The sequence below is a fragment of the Thalassophryne amazonica genome, chromosome 17, assembly GCF_902500255.1.
Source record: "Thalassophryne amazonica chromosome 17, fThaAma1.1, whole genome shotgun sequence".
NCBI classification, from domain to species: Eukaryota; Metazoa; Chordata; class Actinopteri; order Batrachoidiformes; family Batrachoididae; genus Thalassophryne; species Thalassophryne amazonica.
Window position 1 is genome coordinate 33,103,521 of NC_047119.1, and position 20,268 is coordinate 33,123,788.

Below are 20,268 nucleotides of genomic sequence, written 5' to 3' on the forward strand. Positions count from 1 at the left end.
ATTGCCCGGGTTTTAGCCGAAGTGGTCAGAGCGTCCACCTCCCATGCGGGAGAGCCGTGAATTTGTGTCCTGAGTGGAATGAGTGGGAGGAGTCAACATACACAACAAAATGCAGAGTAAGCCACTAAACGCAGCTCAAAGCAGCACACAGCTCAAGGTAGTGCGCAGCACACAGCTCAGCACAGTGCATAGCACAGCAAGCAAGGCAATGCACGAACCAGTGCGCAAAAGAGTAAGTGCCATGCAAAGCAGTGCACAACATAATGCCAAGCTGCACACAGTGGCGCAGTGCACAGAGTGGGAATGAAATCAATGTGTGAAGCAGTGCACAGTGCAAAGCAGTGCACAGTGCAACATAAAGCAGTACACAGTGCAACACCAATCAGCAGAGAACGCAGCAAACAGTGCAAAGCAGTGCACAGTGCAACCCATAGCAGCACACAGTGCAAAGCAGTGCCCAGTGTGACGCAAAGCAGCGCAAAGAGCAAAACAAAGCAGCACACAGTGCACACAAAGCAGTGCACAGTGCAGCATACAGTGCAAAGCAGTGTGCAGTGCAGTATACAGTACAAAGCAGCGCACAGTGCAAAGTAGCACAAAGTGCAAAAACAAAGCTGTACAACAAAGCCTCCCCAACTGACAGTTGTCATTTCGTGCCTATCTCCCACATTCATGAAATAGCAAGTTTACCTGAGCTCATCTGTGCACCTGTGTGTAATAACATATTCAAACTCAGTGACACTAACTGCTATGTTTTCAGTTCAATCCTGTCTCACCTTCTTGTACACACATGATCTGAAGCGTGCGTGAGCTGCGCACATTCTCACATTCTTTCTTATGTAAATACCAGTTCACGTTGTGGAAGAAAAGTGTACGTGTGGGTTGTGTATGCACACATTATTTATGAATGAAGCCCCTGCTGTGATTTATCCAGCTTAAAAACTAATTGGTGGGATATCTGCACATTAAACACTTCCTCATTGCTGCTGACGCAAAAACTGAACCTTGCACCCCAGCATCCACCTGAAGGCTCTGATTGTATGTCCCAGTCATTGGTGTTTGCGTTACTGTGCAAATAAAACAGTGAAATGCAACAAATTTATTTAATAGCTCTCCAGTTCACAGTACTGTGGATTTCCTTAGGGTTGAACAACAGCATGCACAGGTGTAATCGGATTTCAGTGTGAAACTGCGAGCATGTTTGGTAAACGTGAGCAGACGGACTGGAGACACACACATACAGACATAAAACAAGATGTTTAGGAGGACGTGCACGTCGACAGACTCAACACGAGCTCATTAAAGTGGACAGCAGGCCAATTAGCAGAGAAGCCAGTTTGGCCAATTTAGCAGCTGATGCAGAACCAGTGAGTTTGTGTGTGCACCCATCCATGCAGGCAGGAGCGCACATTTTGTTATAGAAGGGTGAGGCTCTATTTTCGGAGAGGACTGAGGTGCAGAGGAAGCGGCACAAGGTTAGCTGAGATAAGACGACTTCTATGATAAAGGCAGCTTCAGAAATATTTTTTCCATGAGTGGGGAAGAGTTTGAACGGATGGGGGTGGATCAGAGGGGTTTCGGGCGATGTGTGCACGTGTGAATATGAGTTATAGATAACACCAGTGTAATATATATCACCTAATTTACACCAACGTACACTGGAGCCCCTTTGCCTCACCGCGGGCCAATTAGAGGGTTTCATCTGCTGGTATCCGAGAAAAAAAAAACAAAACAGCGTTATCACTCAGCATCAGTGGGAGACGGAGAAAAAAGAACAAATCAAAGAGATGATAATGGGAAGAAATTCTACATGCACATATTTGCATGTATACGAGGTCTATTAGATAATAAACTGACCCTTTTATTTTTATTTTTTTTAACTATATGGATTTGAATGACGTGCGATTACACCAATCATGCTTGAACCCTCATGCGCATGCGTGAGTTTTTTCACGCGTGTCGGTGACGTCATTTCCCTGTGGGCAGGCCTTGAGTGAGATGTGGTTCAGCCCTCTCGGCTGAATTCCTTTGTTTCACACGCTGCTCGAGACGGCGCGCGTTGCTTTATCAAAAATTTTTCTGGATCTGTGAGGAATATCCGAGTGGACACTATTCGAGAAATTAAGCTGGTTTTCAGTGAAAAGTTTAACGGCTGATGAGAGATTATGGGGTGTTTCTGTCGCTGTAAGGACTTTCCACGGAGCGGGACGTCGTGCAGCGCTTCCAGGTGCCATCGTCGGCCTGTTTCGACCTGAAAACATCCTAATTTAAGGCTTAATTCACCCAGGACGTCGTGAGAGAACAGAGAAGATTCGAAGAGGCCGGCATGAGGACTTTATGCGGACATTCCACTGTTTAAGGACATTTTTTAATGAAAGACGTGCGCGCAAATTCGCCGAGTCGTCACGGAAACGACTCGGCGAATTTCTGTGCGCCACGACAGGAAAAACACCTCCGTGTTGAAAACCATTTGTAAAATTCAGGCGGCTTTTGATGGCTTTCAACAAGTTTCCAACGGAGGTGTTTTTCCTGTTGCGACCCCCTGCGGTCGGGTCCGGCCTGACAAGCGACTCTGCCCGCACGTTCTTTCATTACAAAATGTCCGTTAACAATGGAATGTCCGAATAAACTCCTCATGCCGACTTCTTCTGAAAGTTCTCTGTTCTCTGACGACTTACTGGGTCAACAGAGCCTGAAATGTGGAAGTTTTCAACTTGAAACGGCGAGACGCTGCCGCCTCAAAGCGCAGATCGCCGTCAGGCGCCGTGGGCCGTCCTTATGGCGACACTACCAGACCAAAATCTCTCAGCCGTTAAAATTTTTTTTACCATAAACCAGCTGAATTTATCGAATGGTGTCCACTCAGTTGTGCCTTACAGTTTTGAAAAAATTTTTTATCAAACAAAGCAGCAGTCTCTGAGCCATTCCTAAACAATGAAAAAAATTGACGAGAGGGTGGGCGACTCCTCACTCAAAGACTGCCCACAGGCGAATGACGTAACCGACAGGCGGGAAAAAGCTCTCGCATGCCCACGAGGGTTCAAGCATGTCTGATGTAATCACACGTGATTCAAATCCATATGGTTTTTGAAAAAAATAATAAGGTCGAATACTTTTCGTATAATCCACACAGCCTTTTTGTTCTGCTGTCGCTTTCACTGTTTTAGTTTTTTCTCACTGCATTTTTTTCTCCACAAATATGAAAACACATTAGAGCAAGACACAACTGATGAATATTATTTGATGACTGAAAGTTATTATTTCACAATTTCTTTATGGTTTATGAATCAAGTAATCGTTGAATGTAATGTCCAAAAATAATAAAATATGGGCATAAAAAATAAAAAGGCAGAGAGGTATCTTTTAAGGACTTGTTTTGACAATAAATAAATATATAAAAAGGCACAACTTTGAGTTTTTTCCTCAATGAATCAACATCAAACTGCATATTCACAATGTGGAGTTGCGTCAAGAAGGGCATCCGGCATAAAACTTGTTCCAAATCTACGTGACCCCGAGCAAAACGGGAGGATCGAAAATACTTTATTTGTTAAACATCTACACATGTATATTTTTCTTTAATTTAGTTTTAGACATTAACACCTTTTCCAAAGATGTTATATTTTCACTGTTGTATGCCGGCTTGTTTGTCAGTGAGACTTTGCAGAAAGCCTTGATTGATGTTTTAAAGAGTTTGAGATATAATACAAACTAGCCACAGATCAGATACTGATAAAACATAATCCCTGTCATAAATAGCTTATTGCTGACTGCGACAACCAGTCTGTCACTGGTTTGGAGTTTGTTAAAATCCATTCAAAATTGTTTTTTAGCTGGTTTAAAACCCAAGTATTAATTCAAAGTATCTGTAAAACAGCGGCACACTGGACCAGCTCTACACAGTCCATCGGGTGCGCAAGGGTTCATGGGAGTTTGCCCAACCAGTCCACATGTGTTTTGTGGATCTGGAGAAGGCATTCGACCGGTCCCTCGGGGCACCCTGTGGGGAGTGCTCCGGGAGTACGGGGTCCGGCGTCCTTTGCTAAGGGCTATCTGGAACCTGTACGACCGCAGCAGGAGCTTGGTTCGCATTGCCGGTAGTAAGTCAAACCTGTTGCCAGTGCACGTTGGCCTCTGCCAGGGCTGCCATTTGTCACCGGTTCTGTTCATTATTTTTATGGACAGAATTTCCAGGCGCAGCCAGGGTGTAGAGGGGTCTGGTTTGGGAACCACAGAATCTCGTCTCTGCTGTTTGCGGACGATGTGGTTCTGTTGGCTTCGTCAAATTCAGGACCTTCAGCGTGCACTGGGGCGTTTGCAAGCCGAGTGTGAAGCGTCCGGGATGAAAATCAGCACCTCCAAATCCGAGGCCATGGTTCCTCGACCGGAAAAAGGTGCTTTGCCCTCTTCAGATCGGTGGAGTGTCCTTTGCCTCAAGTGGAGAGTTTAAGTATCTCGGGGTCTTGTTCACGAGTGATGGACGGATGGAGCGTGAGATCGATAGACGGATCGGTGCAGGCATCTGCAGTGATGCGGTCGCTGTATCGGACCGTCGTGGTGAAGAGAGAACTGAGTAAGAGGGCAAAGCTCTCGATTTACCAATCGATCTACGTTCTGATCCTCACCTATGGTCATGAGATTTGGCTCATGACCAAAAGAACAGAGATACGCGAGTACAAGCGCGCCGAGATGAGTTTCCTCCGCAGGGTGGGCTGGGCGCTCCCTTAGAGATAGGGTGAGGAGCTCGGTCACTCGGGGAGGAGCTCGGAGTCGAGCCGCTGCTCCTCCACGTCGAAAGGAGTCAGTTGAGGTGGCTTGGGCATCTTTTCCGGATGCCCCCTGGACGCCTCACTGGAGAGGTTTCCGGGCACGTCCCACTGGGAGGAGGCCCCGGGGAAGACTCAGGACACGCTGGAGGGACTACATCTCTCGGCTGGCTTGGGAACACCTTGGGTTCCCCCGGAGGAGCTGGAGGAGGTGTGTGTGGATCGGGAGGTCTGGATGGCTTTGCTTGAGCTGCTGCCCCCGCGACCCGACTCCGGATAAAGCAGAAGAAAATGGATGGATGGATGGATGGATGAAAACACTTCTGTCCTTAGTATGCAGATACATATTAGGCCACGGAAGAACCCATTAAGTTTTGGAGGTGATCCGGATTGTAGATCAAGTGTCACTTTATATAACTTTGAAGGATTACTGTTAGCAGGATTACGTCAAAACTACTGCACAGATTTTGACGAAATTTTCAACACAGATACAAAAATTTTGGAAGTGATCCATATCCGGATCTGGATTATGGATCAAGATTTGTCTTTAAATACACTTTGAAGGTTTATGTCAAAACTACTTCACAGATTCTCACCAAATTCTCACCACAGATACATATTAGGCCATGGAAGACTCCACTGAATTTTAGAGGTGATCCGGATCCAGATCTAGATTCTGCATCAAGATCTCACTTTATATAGGCTTTGAAGGATTACTTCAAAACTGCTTCACGGATTCTCACCAAATTTGCACTACAGGGCATGGAAGACTCCACTGAATTCTGGAGGTGAATCAGATCCTGAAATCTCTGATTGCTCTTGTTACTTTTATTTATTTTTTATTTTTTTTGCATTTTCCATATCATCCCTTATTCTGATTTGGGGTTATACAAAAAACCACTTTGGCGAAAAGGAAAAGTCGTTATTGCATTTGTGTGAACAGTGCAGGCAGCACAGCAGCTTAAATCTTTAGGTTGCTTTTGTATGAAACCATTCACTGGAGCAGCACAAAACCAAATTCCTTGACCAATTTCAATGGAAGCAATTACATACAAAATACCCCAGAGGTAAAGGCATGACATCTATAACCACCTGCTGAGGAAACAAGAAATTCTTGGCATTCACCAGCTTGTATGCAAGGTTAAAAAAAATTCAAAACTAAAACATTCAATCAGACAAAAAAAAAAAGAAAAAAAAAAAAGAGGAATGCATTAAGCAGACGGCAGTTCTTCGATATGAGCTCATGTAGAATGGGTGTTCTTTCTTTTCCCAGCTCGCGGGCAAGCCTCTAACCCTGTTTTATGGTAACGCCCGAAGTGGGGGTGGCAGTGGGGGTTGAGTAAGTGTTCTGGGGTTGGATGGGGTGTCCCACCTCCCGGTCAGGCACACACAAACACACACACATGCACAAAATATATGGAGGGTCAGGGGTCCGATCCTGAAAGAACCTGCTATCCTTTGATCTGCTTTCTCCTCCCCCCCCCCCCGACCCCCTCCTCATCTCTTTGGGGGAGACAGGGACCAGGATTACTCCATGAAGATCTCCCTATCTCCCATTACACATCCACAGGCATGCAGACCGGGTGGAAACATACATGCGTGGTCAGTATCACTGTTCTCCAGACTCTTGTAATCTCTCTGTACCCTCAGGCCTGATTTCCACTATTATATTCTCACCGCTTCACACGAGTATAATCGACTTCTGCGCACATGCACACATGTAATGTGATAGCAGCATTAGCGGTAGAATTGGTAACGATAAGCGTTTTGTATTTACCCTTGAAATGTTTTTGCTAGTGAGGTGGAAAGAGCATGGAATACAAAGCTAATGAATTTTGTAATAATGCAATTAAGAAAACTTGATAGCATAGTTTGGACAAACTAAATAATCTTGTTTATATGTATATAAGTGTCGGATTGAGAGTTTGAGATTTTTAGATCCTGCTCAGTATCTTTTCTGGGCAGAGACCTCAAATGTTGTACCTGGAATTTGTTGGAACCATAGGATTGGTTTGATCATGATCCTGACTATTATCTTTGAGCCTCGATTCAAATGATTAAATTCCTGCAATCATGATTAGTTCAGTTATCAGGATCAAATGGTTGGATCAATACCTTATTCTGGAGATTAGGATCAAAGATGATGGTTGGATCAATACCTTATTTTGGAGATTAGGATCAAAGATGATTTACATGGATCAAAGGTCAGGAGCAAAGTTCAACAATTATGGTCTAAGGTTAGGATCAAAGATGAGTAATCAGGATCAAAGGCCAGGAAATCTGATCACAGCTCAGGATCAAAGATCAGCAACTAAAATCAAAGGTCATGATCAAATGTCAGCAATCAGAATCCAAGTTTAAGCAATTTGGATCAAATCAAATCAATTTTATTTATATAGCACCAAATCACAACAAACAGTTGCCCCAAGGCACTTTATATTGTAAGGCAAAAGCCATACAATAATTACACAAATCAGGATCAAAGGCCAACAATCATATCAAACTTTGGGAGAAAGGATGAAAACTCAGGATGAAAGACAGGTAAATGTTGTAGTTCACAAATAACACATCATTAATTTGCACTCGAATCTGAAATGTGGGGAGCTAATCTCTCCATCACACGTTTGTCAAACCAGCTTTATCAATATGAACATATTCAGAGATTAGACAGCAGTTGAGTCGCGTGAGACAGTCATACAGGGACATTTAAATCTTCTTCCCACCCACTGGGAATAAATAAATGAAACCTGACCTTAAACATGCTAACAGGAATAAAACAGCCTCAAACCTACACTTCAGTTCACAGTGGAACCAAACAGGTTTGGGATGAGAAAATAAAAGCTGGAATTGTTTTGGTGCATTGGTGAATGAATCCTGTGACATGAGGCAGTATGCAGAAGTGCAAAGAGGAAAACAAGTTTTATGTGATTGGACAGTATCAGAAGCAGTGACACTCCTTTAGACTGCTGGAGGGAGAGAGAGAGAGAGAGAGAGAGAGAGAGAGAGACTGATAATGCATGCATGTAGGGGGCATTCACCCCCTGAGGCAACTGTACCAGCGGATATCTTTACAGCACCAATGTGCATGTGGACGCATACAGAAGCAAACACACACACACAACAATGTGGTGAGAGCTGTCAGTCACTACAATATCCGCAAAGAGACCCCCTGGACTGAGAGACAGCTGGTGGACAGAATATAATGTTCAAATATGTCCCCACTGAGAGTGCAGGAAAGTGTGCAGCTCTGCACTACGACTCCTCTCTCTCATTCCCTTTTCTGTACTTTTCCGAGGACAACTCTCTCAATTATTCACCATTTTTTTCTTGCTTGCTCACCATACATCTCCGTCTGTCAATTTAGCTTCTATTTAATGTACGTTAGTGGCACCAAAGCAAATATGAAAGACGAAATGAAAAGGAGTTTATAAGAACTAAAGACTCATGGACATGGATTTTCCACCACAAGAAAAACTTGAAAATTTAAACAATATTTAAACACAACCCTGGTGTAGCACTTGTGCACTGCTTTGTCGTTATGTGTGTTTCTGCCGCATCACTGTGTACTTCTGCGGAATCCACACAGTTTAGGGGGACAACCCTTTGCAGCCCTTGATCTCTGACCTTAATTTTTATCATGCACCCATGCATAAACAGTACACTGCCTGGGATTAAAGGTCAGGGCTAAAAGGTCAAAGTCAAACATCAACTTAAATATTTTGTCAGATTTGGATAATGTTGATGCAAACAGATCACCGTCAACAATCAACATTAAAGGTCACATATCAAAGGAAAGGTTACAAGGTCAAAATACCAAGGATCCTCCCACAAAGGCATACAGTCATCCCATGAGGTCACTCAGTGGTTAGCGTCCAGGTCTCACAACCACGCAGTGAGAAGGGAAGCACCAGGACTTGGACTTGGAGAAGACTCCTGCAAACATATCACTAAACACATTTTTCGCTGACGTTATAAGCTCTTCCCAGGTATGTCTCGATCTCAGAAGCTGAGGATCCAGATACATGACCGTCACTGCAGAGATGCATGAAGGTCTCTACAAGTTCAACACTTTCAGTGCATGTGGGTGAACTTCTGATGGCCGAGTCCAGGAAGTCATCGAAAGCCTGGATCTCAGTCTTTTTTTAAAAGAAGACCACTTTCTGTTTTGATCTGGATTTCCACTCCTCTGCTGTCTAATCAACGTGTGAATAACTAATGAGACATGAAACATCAGAGGTCCAAAAGATTATGAGGTGCCAATCAGCTGCAAAGCTGGAATGCAAGTTCTCTGTTTGAGAGTGTGCGTGTGTGTATTTGTGATTTGTCACACTGAAGCTTGTGTGAAATGAACTGCCGTTGTCTTTTATGGTTTGTTTGTTGCAGTTTTGTGAAATCTGTTGTGTGCTGAAATGTTTGCATGACAGCGCTGTCAACGAGAACGACCACGAACGAGAGCAACCGGGCCAAACGTCAAACGCAAGAAATCCATTTCAGACTTGTGAATGTCAACAAGAACAAAGACACGGTAATACTTGTGTGTGCTCATGACACGGTGGCGTGTGCGCAGAGGAGCGGAGATGTCAACCATCTTCAACTTGTGACCGCACGCCTCTTTTCTTGTCTCTTCGTTTGTGCTAAACAGGCTTATAGGTGACAAAAACGCCCAAAGAATAATTTTTAATTTCCGAGATTCACACAAACACCTTTCCCACAAATAAACACAACAGCACAGAAGAGACAAACTGAAATAGTGTACACAGGTGTCAAAAAGTAAAACAGTTATTATTAATGACACAGATGGGAGGTGTTGATGTCAAACATGGTGCGCTTCAAAAGCTGATTACAGATTTCCCAGATTCAATTACATGTTTCTCCAGATGACATTAGCTTGTTGGAATTTAATTGAATAAAATTGTTTAATACTTCTACTAATGAGACAGCAATGTAGCCACACACGCAGTAATCAGAAACAAGACACATTAATGCTGTGTTTGTGCACGCACACTGAAGTGACTAAATGTCTTATTTCATTTACGACAGATGTGATTTAGTCCATCAGTTTGACTCTACGCTGTCATTTGGAATCATCCTGAGTAACATTTTTATAAAAGTTGAGCTGGTCCTCTTACTAGGTCAGGCCTAAGAGCATTTTTAAATTTAATCCATTCACACTGCCTGTAAAATAACAAATATTTTGAAAAAACAAAACTGAAAGAAAAAAAGGACTTGTTAAAGTAACACCTATATATTAAGAGCCAAGTGGCCTCTGTATGTGTATGTGTGCATGTGAACTAAGCTGGGCAGTGCTGACATTTTCCGTTTGATATGTACACTGAACAAAAATATAAACGCAACACTTTTGTTTTTGCTCCCATTTTTCATGAGCTGAACTGAAAGATCTAAAACATTTTCTGTATACAAAAACAGACCTATTTCTCTCAAATATTGTTCACAAATCTGTCTAAATCTGTTAGTGAGCACTTCTCTTTTGCCAAGACAATCCATCCCACCTCACAGGTGTGGCATATCAAGATGCTGATTAGACAGCATGATTATTGCACAGGTGTGCCTTAGGCTGGCCACAATAAAAGGTCACTCTGAAATATGCGGTTTTGGTGTGACCACCATTTGCCTCACACAGTGCAACACATCTTCACACAGAGTTGATCAGCAGCCAGATGCCATCGAATGTGACCATTTGCCCACTCAAGTCGGTTATGACAACAAACTGCAGTTAGGTCGAGATCCCGATGAGGATGGCGAGCATGCAGATGAGCTTTCCTGAGATGGTTTCTGACAGTTTGTGCAGAAATTCTTTGGTCCTGCAAACTGATTGTTGCAGCAGCTGTCTGGGTGGCTGGTCTCAGACCATCTTGGAGGTGAACATGCTGGATGTGGACGTCCTGGGCTGGTGTGGTTACACGTGGTCTGCGGTTGTGAGGCGGGTTGGACGTACTGCCAAATTCTCTGAAACGCCTTTGGAGATGGCTTATGGTAAAGAAATGAACATTCAATTCACAACCAACAGCTCTGGTGGACATTCTAGCAGTCTGCAGGGCAACTGCATGCTCCCTCAAAACTTGCAGCATCTGTGCCATTGTGCTGTGTTATAAATCTGAACATTTCAGAGTGGCCTTTTATTGTGGGCAGCCTAAGGCACACCTGTCCAATCAATACTCATGCTGTCTAATCAGCATTTTGATATGCCACACCTCTGAGGTGGGATGGATTATCTCTGCAAAGGAGAAGTGCTCACTAACACAGATTTGGAAAGATTTGTGAACAATATTTGAGAGAAATGGTGTTTTGTGTGTATAGAAAATGTTTAAGGTCTTTGAGTTCAGCTCATAAAAAAATGGCAGCAAAAACAAAAGTGTTGTTTTTATATTTTTGTATCGTGTATTTTAGGTCAAGGATGAATGTCGCCAAATCGAGACATTAATAGGACTAACATGTTTGGAGAATTGATTATTTGCATAATTTATTACAACCCTTGACAAATGTCAGCTACTTATTTTTATAAACACTACCCAATCTAGTGCCCGTGGATCTCCACAGGCAATGTGCTAGTTTATGTTACAGCCCTTAAATTAAAGCTGAAATTCTCCACCACAGCCACATCTTGATTGTTTTATTTCAGCTCAGCTGTGACGGTGTACAGAGCTACAATCACAAATGGGCCTGGCTGTAGGAGCCTCATGGTACAGCGGAGATCACACACTCACAAATAAAAAACCACCCACATATATACAATTCGTTGACTCAGCAATGCCACACCTACAGATGCTGTTGCTATGGTTACGCCATACCCCGTATGCCCCAGCTGGCGTTTCCCTCAGGACAAATTGAATGCGGTGCGTGTGTGTGCGTGCATGTGGTGGGTTTGGGGGAGTTAATGTGTCCCATGTGGGCTTTGCTCTGTCATGTGCAGCGAGGTGCACTGAGGAGGAAAACACGGCTGGGTGGGAGCCGTTATCACGGCAGCCTGGGTCAGATTTTGTGTGTCCAGTACCTTCTCCAGAAAGGCTACACGATGTATTCGCCTACGCATGTTTGTTGCTTTGTTTGTTAGCAGGACACTAATATTCTGATTTTTTTCCAACACTCTGACCAGAACAGAAACCACATTTAGCTATGTATGCATTTGTCTTACGAAGAAGAAAGATTCTGTAACATTTCGGTTTTATTTGACTTCCATTTTCAAAAAAATGTTTGAGCCTAATCTAAGTTAGAACGCATAAATTGTGGTGCAGTTCCAGATAGAAGGCTGTAAAGCCAGGACACAATCGGAAATAAAGGTGGAATTATGTCAGTTGGACACATTCTAATCATGTCGGCTCAATGGACACATTAACATCAAGCAAACTCAGTGAAACTCAGATTTTGGCTTGCATACTTACCAAATCAATTAGGAATCGATTTTGCTCATGTATGAAAATTAAAAGGTCTTTTTGTTTGACCAGATCACTCACTGGATGAACTCAATTCTAATTTGGGCAGAATTCCCTTCCAATAAGCATACAGTGCCCTCCAAACGTACTGGGCCCCTTGGTATTTCACATATTTTAATTTGTTTATACTATTTCCAATACAAAAAGTTGTCAGGATCTGCCCCAGCCTGGGGTTCATGTCTGGGTTTTCCCCTTATTTGGTCTAGGCTTCCACTGAGGGTTTTATAGTTTTACTTTTCATATTATTATATGTGGTCATGTGTAAGTCTTGGTTTGGTTTGGTTCGGTTCATTTCTGTACTTTGTGTAATGATTCTGTTACCGGTTTTATTCCGTGCATCATTTATTTATGGTTTAGTCATTCATTGTATATCCAAGTCCCTGGTTTTGATTTGTTCATCATTTATTTCCTATTCTGTCAATAGTTTGTTTTGTCATGTTTAGTGTATTCACTTCCTGTGTCACGTCCTCTCTTTTTAGTTATCACTGGTCTGTCACTCCTCGACTTGCCACCTTAGTTTTAGTTTTGCCCCTCTGTTTTGTTCGTGTTTATTATAGTTAATCAAGCACGTCACATTTTGCACCGTTGGTTTTTCTGTCATTTAATTACCTTGCCCCAGTTCATGCTGCTTTTGCCTTACTGCACTCTCTTGCACTTACCTTTGTCTTCCCTGGTCACGTCCCCTACCAGCACTCTCTGCACACCTGTTCCTCATTTCACACACTGATTCTTCCACTAGTATTTAAGCCCTCACAGTCTCACAGTCCCTCGCCAGATTGTTGCATGTTGCACTTTCCAGCCTCACGCCTTTGTCCTGTTTTGCCTTGTAATATTTCTGACCTTGCCTGTGTTACCGACTTCCGCCTCGTCTTATCCCTGAACTCTGCTCGTTTTTGACTTTGCCTCTGCCTCAGCCTTGTGAACTCCTGTTGCCGTGTATTTGGAACTGTGCTGTTTTTTGGACTTCCGCCTCAGCTTGCTACCTGCCTGTACCTCCACTACGTTGACTGATTTCCTGTGTACCGAACCAATTGCCAGTTTACCAGATAAGTGACTTTTTCCTTACTCCAACACCTGTGTCTGAGTCTGCATTTGCCTCCTACAACTTCAGGGTCCAGCCACCACGAAACCATGACAAAAGTAAATCAGACTTCTCAGTACTAAAATTTCTAAAATTATCTTCCTTAAAACTCAAACTGAAAGCAAATCTGTACAACTTGATATAAAATTAGTTAAAAATATAAAAGCCAAGATGATGGATTGCATAAGTAATAGAATGCTTTGGTATAATTCCTGTAAATAATCACTTTTATTGCAGGTTTTCTTCAGACACGTCAGGAGATGGATACATGAACATTTCCAAGTCACTGAATATGTCTTGGATTTTATTTACATTACTTATGAATAAATACAAACAGTATGACACTCTATGGTAAATCTGCATGGAGTAGATAGTTTTCAAAAACTGAGTGACCTGTGCAAGAGAAGGAGAAGAGTGAGGAAAGACACCAAGACATCCAGACAACCCTGAAGAAGTTACAGGCTTCTCTGGCTGTGATTGGAAAGATTGTGCATTGTGCATGTTTGCATTTTGTATCACCGGCTATAGAGCTTCATGATGAAGTGGTACAGAGGAGATTTTCTTAAAAAGAAGACCTGAAAGTTCAGCTACAATTTGCTAGAAGGTATATCTGAGAGGCATGCCAAGATTTGATGTTTTGGTGAAAGAAAATCCTTCTCTGCTGATGTACTTTTTGAATTTGAAATGACAAAAAAAATTAAAATGTGTGAAATACCAATAGGCCCAGTACTTTTGGAGGGCACTGTATGTGGCAATTGAAACAAAGTATGTGTCGTATTTTCCAGACTATAAGAAACAAGGCGATCAGAGACAGCAGACTTTATCCCATTCATGCAACTTGTGAAATCTAAGAATTATAATGAGATATTCTATCATAATATTCTTACCAACTGTTCAACCTGTCTTTGTGTTTTCTAAACAGTGTCAACTTATTATAATGATATATAACTATTATTATATTATATTATGTATATAACTTATATATATATATATATATATATATATATATATATATATATATATATATATATATGTGTGTGTGTGTGTGTGTGTGTGTGCATGCATGCGTGTGTATGGCTTTATCGTGGAGAAACTGCGGAGAGCTGCCATGGTATGCTTATGTATTTTGGGTAAAGGATGAATGCTGCCAAACAGAACATTGATAGGACTAATATTTTTGGAGAAACTAAAGATTTTAGCTAACAAGCTGTTTTATCTTATTATTTTGGAGCACATAAACCTACAATGATAATCCAGTATTCCATTTTTTTATGTTATGCCATATCTGGGTTTCCTGCCCCTTCACACATAACACGATTGAAGCCTACTGGTGCATGAAGGAGGAACTGCATGTCACTCGTAAAAAATTGGAGCCACCTCAAATGCCTCGTACAGCTGCCACAACCATTTGCGCACACCAGCAGAGAAAAGACAGCGAGTGCCCTGTGAGTGCCCATTCGACCCCCCCCCCCCCCCCCCCCAACCCGAACGGTGTCAGCCAAGTTCCAGGTGCCACATACTAATATCTAACACCGCTGGGCACCTTTAGAAAAAGGCGTGGCTATTTGCGCTCCCGACACGAGACTAGAGTGCAATGACCAGATTCCGAGCTGTTTGTGAAAACAGTGCCCCCAAGTGTGGCCTTTGCCAAGCCACACATGTGGGTGTGACTGTGCCGAACTTCCCCCCAACACATGTGGTGTGCCAGTGTGTCTGCCCCCCTCAACACATGTGGCTTGCATGTGTATCGCACCCCGCACCCCCCTCCCCCACCACAACATATGTGGTGTGCGGGGGGGGGCACACTGCATGACATATTGATAATTATGTACAGACAAGAATCACATGAGGACCGGCCAGCAACATCTGAGTACACACAGCACAGCAAGGCACCTCTCAGCTGATCGCTGGCCAGTCACTGACAGCTGGAATGACGGCTCAGTGCACACAAAGTGTTAAATTAAAACCACAGAGACACCAGTCAGGACAAGTATATAAATAAACACTACAATAACTACATACACAATTACACAACAATTACTAAAATGAATAATCACAGAACAAAGAAAAAGAGAGTGACATTTTGTTCTGTTGGTTGATCAAAAGTGGCTGTGTCTGCATGAGCCATTGCTGTTGAGATCATTGCACCTGGAAGTCACAGCTGGAGAACATGTACTGTGTTTTTGAAGAACATGACCATACAACTCTACACCGTGAGGCACGTGCGTTGCATGCTGTCCTCACGTGGAAATACAAAAAACATATATTGCCTTTCCAATGGACTGGAACGATCGTGTCAGCGCGCACATCAGCAGGGTGTGCCAGGAGAAAAGGGCTGTCTGATTGTACACTCAGCTGGCGATCTGAATGTCACGTCACCCATGTGAGTTATGGTCCCAATGATGCGGTGTATGTCCTTCGGCGCGCCACTCGCTGAACACACGGGGCCGGCTGGACACGTGCATGGGGCCAGCAGATGTGGACATGATAAGAATGTACTGCTTCATTCACGTCATTCCATGACTGTATGTCTATGACCAAGGGTCATATACAGAGGAACAGAAGGATCATACTTGTATTTTCCGCGCCATAAGAGGGATTAAATAGTAGAAACTGCAGTGTTTTGGTTTTTGGTGTATGGTCCCCCTTCCCCCCACAGCAGTGGCACAATGTGGTGCAACATGTTCCAAGTGCTCAGACTGTGTGAAGGAAAACTTCACTGCAGTATCGTGCACGCCTGTCCAACCGTGTGTCCCTCCAGACAGTAGGTGGAATTGTCGCGGTTCCCCATTTTGGTTTTTGTTGGCGGATTATCTTCTAGTTTCTGCTTCTTTTGCCCAACGTCGTGTTATGTGTGAAGGGCCTTAAGTAAATGTATGGAAACTGTGAGGAAAACACTTTTTTCTTGAGAAACAACACAATGAGGTGTCATTTATGTGCAAATTACTGTTTTTACTAGTTTTGTTCTCAGCTTTATCAAAATTTGGGGAGCACGAGTGATTCATCTCCTGATATGGATAATTTTGTTGAAAACTTAATATTGTAAATATGGCAAAACAAGTGCACAAGAAAATGTGTGATAAAGATTTGAGACTGAAACTTTTTTAAGTTTGAAAGACAATAATGCCAGGTAATGTTGGACTGAAGGGTGAATTAGCACAGATATGATTGTTATTCTTTCACAGTCCAGCAAGAACTCAAAGCCACAGACTGAGTTTTAGAACACATGCATGTTGATGCCAACTGGAACAGCTGATCTGACTGTCCGGTTTCTGCAGACCTGGCATCCGCACCGGGGCAGTGAAAGCTCAGAGGAATCACAGACTGGAAACTTTGCAGTTTGATAACTGCATTTCCGCCTGTTTGTGCAGCTCTCAAATTCACTGTGGTGCAATTTAAAGACCACTCAAGCACACACAAGCACATGTGCACACACACACACTCGTCTGACTCATCATATAGCTTTCTACCAGTGGTTTGTGTTGCACAGTCTCCGTGCATGTGAAAGGCAAACAACAAGGTCTTTCTCTGCACCGCATCACTTATCTCATGTCCTGCTGCTCCCTTAATTAGAAGACTTCATTTTCGTTGGGATGAAGAGTCAAGACTAAACTTTATAAGGTCAAGGGTGAGTTAAGACCAAGATGGTTTGCGGTGGTTTTGAATCATATTTGTTAATAGATTACAATTTGTTCATGTAAATGGGGAATCTTCTTCACAGACTAAAGTTAATTATGGAGTTCCACAAGGTTCTGTGCTAGACCAATTTTATTCACTTTATACATGCTTCCCTTAGCCAGTATTATTAGACGGTATGCTTAAATTTTATTGTTACGCAGATGATACCCAGCTTTATCTATCCCATGAAGCCAGAGGACACACACCAATTAGCTAAACTGCAGGATTGTCTTACAGACATAAAGACATGGATGACCTCTAATTTCCTGCTTTTAAACTCAGATAAAACTGAAGTTATTGTACTTGGCCCCACAAATCTTAGAAACATGGTGTCTAACCAGATCCTTACTCTGGATGGCATTACCCTGACCTCTAGTAATACTGTGAGAATCTTGAGTCATTTTTGATCAGGATATGTCATTCAAAGCGCATATTAACAAATATGTAGGACTGCTTTTTTGCATTTACGCATATCTCTAAAATCAGAAAGGTCTTGTCTCAGAGTGATGCTGAAAAACTAATTCATTCATTTATTTCCTCTAGGCTGGACTATTGTAATTCATTATTATCAGGTTGTCCTAAAGTTCCCTAAAAAGCTTCAGTTAATTCAAAATGCTGCAGCTAGAGTACTGACGGGGACTAGAAGGAGAGAGCATATCTCACCCATATTGGCCTCTCTTCATTGGCTTCCTGTTAATTCTAGAATAGAATTTAAAATTCTTCTTCTTACTTATAAGGTTTTGAATAATCAGGTCCCATCTTATCTTAGGGACCTCGTAGTACCATATCACCCCAATAGAGCGCTTCGCTCTCAGACTGCAGGCTTACTTGTAGTTCCTAGGGTTTGTAAGAGTAGATGGGAGGCAGAGCCTTCAGCTTTCAGGCTCCTCTCCTGTGGACCAGCTCCTAATTCAGATCAGGGAGACAGACACCCTCTCTACTTTTAAGATTAGGCTTAAACTTTCCTTTTTGCTAAAGCTTATAGTTAGGGCTGGATCAGGTGACCCTGAACCATCCCTTAGTTATGCTGCTATAGACTAGACTGCTGGGGGGTTCCCATGATGCACTGTTTCTTCTCTTTTTTGCTCTGTATGCACCACTCTGCATTTAATCATTAGTGATCGATCTCTGCTCCCCTCCACAGCATGTCTTTTTCCTGGTTCTCTCCCTCAGCCCCAACCAGTCCCAGCAGAAGACTGCCCCTCCCTGAGCCTGGTTCTGCTGGAGGTTTCTTCTTGTTAAAAGGGAGTTTTTCCTTCCCACTGTAGCCAAGTGCTTGCTCACAGGGGGTCGTTTTGACCGTTGGGGTTTTACATAATTATTGTATGGCCTTGCCTTACAATATAAAGCGCCTTGGGGCAACTGTTTGTTGTGATTTGGCGCTATATAAAAAAATTGATTGATTGATTGAAGATTTAGATATTTTGGAGAAGTTAAAAACTGAATCTTTGGAGGAGGCCAGACCGAATAACAAAAAACAAGTCTATTGAATAGACTTAACGTCAACTCTTTTAATATTCTCAAATGAAATTTGTGTCGGGGAGACTGACTTAGCAGCTCGGTTAGGGTCAACCTGAACAATGCTGTTGGGAAAGTGTAGGTACACGGACCCACAACAGGGGGCGCAAATGAACGGTCAATGGAGTAGGTCAAATAACAACACTTTACTGTTGTGAATGTGCACAACCAATACAACAGATTACAACAATGGTCAAAAGTCAATTCACAAAGATGTCGTGTGGGCAGGCTCGAAGATAGGGGACGTCTGTCCAAGGCAGAACCGGAACCACACGATTTCCTCCGCCACCAGACCCCGGGAATACTGGAGCCGCCAAGTCCCGAACTCCCAGGTGGCCACTGCCTCCGCGTGTCGGACCTGGTACTGCTGGCGAGGAACAACAAACAATTAAATGTGGGCGCGTTTGCACCCAGCACTCCACACGGCAGGCAAACTACCTCCACCTCTCGTTGGATAAGGAGTCCACACTAACAATGCACTAGTCACAAGAAATACTGTCAAAACAGTCAGCTGAGGTACGTTACCTTCCAGGTAGAACGATATCTCGGCAAAGAGGTGGAGACGTCATCCTGCTGATATACTCCTGCCGATCAGATGATTGGTAACAGCTGTTGCAGGTGATGCGTGACAGCTGTCACCCTGGCGCGGCTGCGCCCTCTGGTGCCTGGAGCCCGCACTCCAGACAGGGCGCCCTCTGGTGGTGGGCCAGCAGTACCTCCTCTTCTGGCGGCCCACACAACACAATTGCAGGAGGTTAAAAAGTCAAAATAAAAAGGGGGAAAAAGTATACCAAAACTCATATGTAAAAACACAAAAGTTCCTGACATAGATACTGAGCTCTTCTGTCAGCTCACATTGGAGTGTGTTAATATGACAACAGTACTTGTTCTTATTATATTTAATTGATTTGTATACTTAGTCTCAGCGGTTATGTGCACTGGTTTCCAGTGCAGGAAGTTCCTGGTTCAAGACCACCACTATCTGTTCTCTATGTATTATGGAGTTGTGTCAGGAAGGGCATCTGGTGTAAAATCTGTGCCAAATCAACATGTAGATCCAACTCGGCTCCGCTGTGGAACCCTGAGTGAAAACAAGCGGAAGGGATCAAGTAAAATTGCTTTCAATTCTGAAATGCGACTACTAAGTAAGTGAAAAAGCTAGTATAGAGACCAAGGCCAAAGACGAGTAGTTCAAAACCACATTATTACTAAAAATATGTTTTATTTTTATTTGACAGAGCTGTCAGGGACGACGGTGTCTATGCTTTCTCTTTGAGATCAGCATCATGACCGAGCATGGCAGAGTTTGCGTGATTTCCTCTTCCCGCATACTCTTAACTGACTTTCCATCCGTTGGAGATCCGGGCTCCAGCCCCCCCACTCCCAGCCTTACAGGACAAGTAGAAGATAACAGAGGGACGGAGCCATGCTGTCAAATCACCTCCTGTCTTTATGCTCCTCGATCACCCACTCAAATGCTGCTTTATCTATTTTCATGCGAGCATTCGTCTCAATTGCTCCTTCAATCATCCATCTGCCGCTAATTCGTCTCTCCCTCCTCCTCCTCCTCTCTAAGCCACATTTCATATTTTTCTGGGTGTGTAGTCGTTTGAATGTGTTGTGTGTTGACACCATTTGACAGCAGAAGCATCAGAACGTGTTTGTGTGGTATGGGTGGGGAGTGGGGGGTTAAAGGTGAAGCAGAGAGGAGAATTGTGCACAAAAAACGTGCAATGCAGGCCATCCTGCACATTAACTGTAGCAGGTGTCATCT

General features: G+C 43.2%; 1 protein-coding gene across 2 annotated transcripts in view; it reads right to left on the minus strand.

Annotated features, from left to right (window-relative positions):
• The window catches only part of sh2d3ca (SH2 domain containing 3Ca), a 189,492-nt gene that overhangs the window by 70,485 nt on the left and 98,739 nt on the right, over positions 1 to 20,268 (minus strand). The gene's annotated exons all lie outside the window — the stretch shown is intronic.